Below are 4,899 nucleotides of genomic sequence, written 5' to 3'. Positions count from 1 at the left end.
GAACATTTGTTCAAAAGCGATTTCAAAAACATTGCAAAGTAATTCCTTATTCTTATATATCACCGAATTACAGCTTACTTACTGGCCAAGTTCTTCAACCTGGTTGATGTTTGGATGTACCACACTTAGGTAGCTAATTTTTCTTCATAACTGATTAGTAGTATTAACAGTGTGACGGATTTACTATTATATATTTATTTTAATATTGATGTTTGTTTCAGTTAAATATATATTTAGAAATGAATGAAACATATACTGTTGAAGGTGTATTGCGAAATTCTCGCCTACTCTCTAAAATTGTAAAAAAATTTGAGTGTAAGAATCAACAAAATATGTGTGCATATAAACACAAGTGTATTGTCAGTATTGTTGTGCAGACTGATATTTCTAGAAACTCTCCTCATGTTCATACATGTAACCGAAGCTACGCGTCAAGCGACAGTATATATTAGTGGTTTGCTACAGTTGGTACACTAGAAACTTTGGAAGCTATAACCGTGATTAACACTTATTAATCTGAAACTTTAGATCTTTCAGCAGGAACGTTTATAGAATTTGAAGATTTCTAACCAGTTAATTTCAGAGAATTAACTTCGGACGATAGTATTTTTACGAAGACATTATATAACTTCAGCTGTGAAAAACTCATATGCGACCAGCGATGAGCTATGTAACTCCTGGTTAGGTAATTTGAATCTACGTTAATTCAAAATTAATATCGACATTTATTTAACTTTTAAACCTAAATCACAGTTTAACTTAATTTTAAGCTATTTGAAATTGTAATACCTAACAACAGATACACGTAACTTGTGTCGTAAACAAATATTACTATTTCCTTGTTTCTTCACACAAGGTTTGAAAATCAACCAGTTTTCATATTACGTTCTTTTTTCTTCATTTCTTATCTTTTTTCCTTTATCACTTTTTCATAATCTTCATTTGGTCAAATTATAATAAATACACACATAGTACTGAGCAAAAGTGTTAAAACAAAGTCAAAAATGAGTTTTCAGGCTACTTTCAAAAACAATGGTAGATAAATCACAGGTGAAACATCAACATTTTATTCATCTTCATTTATAGCACAACAGAAACTCAATGGAAGTGCTTGAGTTCAGTAAACAGTTAATATTTTGTGTATCCCCTTCAAAAACTGCATACAATCTTTCAGACATAGTAGCAACATATTTTTGATTTGGAATTTTACTCCAAATGTATCTAATACACTCTCATAAAGTCTATTTGAAAATAACTTTTGATTTGTCAAGTTGTCGATTTATCAAATCGCAGATATGCTCAGTTGGGTTGAGATTGGGGCTCTGTGGGGGCCAATGCATCATTTGAATAACACCAGCAGCTTCTTTCTTAGCTAAGTAATTTTTGAATAGGTTGAGTGAGTGTTTGGGGTCATTATTTTTTCGATAGTAGAGATCTTTACTAATAATACACAGACCACTGGGTATACCATAATGGATCAGTATTTGGTGGTACTTGTGCTGGTCTGTTATTGTTTCATCTTATCTTGCAAATACATTCTCTCGCCTCAGTAGAAAAAATTCCCATGAACACCCGTGTCATTCTTCAGCTTTTTGAAGTATGTGCTGGTTGAACGGATATGACATAAAAGTAGCTTTTGCACACGTGAGTTGTGTTGCTATTCCATATGATGATCCTTCTTGGTTATGCTTCGCGTTCTTGTTTTAGACACAAATTATTTTACCACTGATTTGTTTTCATGAATTTTCACATATTAAAAGACATCACATTTTGCTTACGACGATTGTGGTGCGATTTGTTGCATGTATTTTTATAGATTGTCCTAGTGACCCAAATTGATACTTTTTCTTTATTTTCCAATATCATTAAGTAAAAGGGGTAATACTGTTTTGGAGATTTTAAGTCTCCTATCTGAGCACATCCTTATAATCTGATTGTATGAATATTTTTTACCAATTTGTTGTGATATCAGATTTTTTATGTAACGACAAAAAATATTAGTATATTTTTCTGATACGTTCTGGAAAGCCCTCAGGATACATGTCAGGATTGATTAGTGCATGGTCCATTATTTTAAGGAGATACACAGACACTCTTTTGTTAAATAATGATTTATTAACTAACGTATCTTTTCAGTGCAAGGGGAAGACATGGAGGTACCCGAGAGACAAACAAAATGCCTCCTATGTTCTTCCCTAAGGACTCTAAGGGTACCTGCTTGTGACAATTGATCCAGCAACTAGCCATTTAAAACAAACACACTTTACATGTATATTTGTTTGTTTAAAGTCATATTAGGTTATTTGGTGTTTTAACTTTAGAAAACGAACCCCAGATTTTAGCGATATCTTACCAGTGATATATATTGTGATTACAGTATATATATATATACACACTAGCTGAAGTACTTGTCCACTGAACAGGTGAAATAAAAACTCGTTTATAATAAAGGAAAGAAAATTGTGTTTCTATTTTTTCCTAATTTTATAAACACTAAAATTGCTATAAAAGTGTATAAAGGTAACAAATCCGGAAAAGAAAGACGTACTGTTTCCAAGAGTTCTATCAATATGAAATTAGCTATGAGCTTATTCCCCCATAACCTTTCTAAAGTCACTGTGTCATCTTGTGCTATATGGTGGTTTTTTCCGAAGTTAGATATGGAATTAGATAGGGAGAGGTACAGCCCACCCATAACTTTCCTCAGGTCATCACGTGTTACTGTGACAATTTGGTTTTGATTGAACAAAAAATCTGAAAGCTTATAGAGAACAGACATACAGGTACACACACACACATTGTCTATATACAGATATAAATAAATGAATGGTGAAAGTTGTATTATTGATAAAATGGGGTGATTCCCCCTAATATGGTCTCACATAATGTGGAAGCTGTGAATATGTTTATTCTCCTGTTTAGCATTTTATCGATAGCGCATTTAAAGTGTCTCGCACTGGTACAGTGGTAAGTCTACGGATTTACATCAGGGGTTCGATTCCCCTCGGTGGACTGAGCAGATAGCTTGATGGGGTTTTGCTATAAGAAAAACACAAACACGCGCATCAAAAGTGAATAGATTACAATGAAATATTCTATGGTGGGCAGAGCACAGACAGCTCTGTGTAAATTTGTGCTTAACTACAAACAAACATCCACAATAAAATAAAACAATGGCAGCAACGTATCCATTGTCATTCAACACGGATGTTTTAAAACTGTATATATATATATACACACACAATTATTTGTTCTCGTTAGAACTTTTAAGCTTTCCATTTTGTTTCAAACAATATTTTACGAATTCCTGGGTGATTAAGTAACCTGTCTGTTTTTTGTTTTTTTTTACATTTTACTATGTAACATGATTATAAGGAATGTTTTGCAGTTTAGCGTGTATATCTCACAAGCAATATGGTATAGAAAAATGAGTCTTCATAATGGTTTTAGGACATCATACAGATACAAGTACTACAGTTGTCACCTGAAGCCATCAGGGGGCACCAGCCACCACCCTGACCTAATTATAAGTATCAGTTCTTGATGACGAGAAACCGACTTGAAATAAAAATATATCTCAGAACGGCTGGTATGGTTATTAACGCTTTTATTGATAAGCAGAGAACAATGTTTCGACCTTCCAAGGTCATCTTCAGGTTGACAAAGAGAAACGGTGTTTTCTGCTTATCAATAAAAGTGTTTAATATCCATACGAGCCGTTCTGAGATACATTATGAGTATGAGTGCTCACAATACGCTCTTACAAGAATGTACTACATATGTGTGATAAGGTGCATTACAGAGACAACGCCCATATAATCTGACGTGCTGCCATTTTTTGAACACTTGTATCCTTAAGGTCTGGAATTATACCAGGTTTCTCACAGTACACGCGTGACTTCATGTGCCACAACCCCACAACTAAGAACCAGCCGGTGAAATGATTCTGTCCTTAAAGTGCTCTTGCAATATTTGTTTCACTTTGTTACTGATATGCAGATGGAAACTTTTCTGTAGATGTCATAGTGGCTGTGAGCTTTACATGGTAAAATTTAGTAGTGCTTGTTTGCAGTACATACGCTCACAGTTCTTTGAAAGAGGTAAGATCCAACAACACAGCTTGGAAAGTACAGCACTTGACGCTTTGGCATCGTGGAGATGCGTAAGAAATATCACATGTGAATTAACATTATAGAGGTGTGCAGGAAATTTCATGTTGGTTACACTAGGTGTCGATGGCCTGTTAGAGGTGTAACCTGTTATGTTTTTTATTAACTTACTCACAGCTGCCCTCTACAGATGTTATGCATTCTACTATATTCCCTCAGAGCTGCCTCGGTTTCACATCGTTTGATGTAATAACATTTCAGTAGTTCACCTCTCTGTACACTAGTGAGCTTTGAGTTGGTTGAATGAGCTGCTATGTCAACGACAGAAATACGCAAAAGAAACAACAGTGGCGCTTCTTTTGGCAACATGTGACAAATGTGTTGTTTGTATCTGCGTGATATCTTTAATACCTTCAAATAATTTCATTTTCTGATGTCATACCGTTTGTGAGATGTGAAAAAAATGCTTAAAAATGTTAAAACACGTTCATAACAAAAATGTTATAGACGTGTGTTTTTTAAACATTTTAAACATTATGTTTTCCACGTATTACTCTTTGTTTCTTCTTCTTCTGTGGTTTTGTGAAATATGACGCAGTGAAACTGCAAACCTTCCTACCATGTAGATGTCGCTTGAAAGCTTTATTCGGAGTTAAGAGTTCTGCACTTAGATATTTTCAACAATCTATGTCTAAATCTATAGAACCATATAAAAATACTTCGGGTCCCAAGTTATTTTGGTTTTCATAGTTCTCGCTATTACTTGCTTGATAATTACAAAAATTAATTT

Source organism: Tachypleus tridentatus, chromosome 10, assembly GCF_004210375.1.
Source record: "Tachypleus tridentatus isolate NWPU-2018 chromosome 10, ASM421037v1, whole genome shotgun sequence".
In the NCBI taxonomy this organism is placed as follows: Eukaryota; Metazoa; Arthropoda; class Merostomata; order Xiphosura; family Limulidae; genus Tachypleus; species Tachypleus tridentatus.
Note: the sequence above shows the minus strand (reverse complement) of the source record.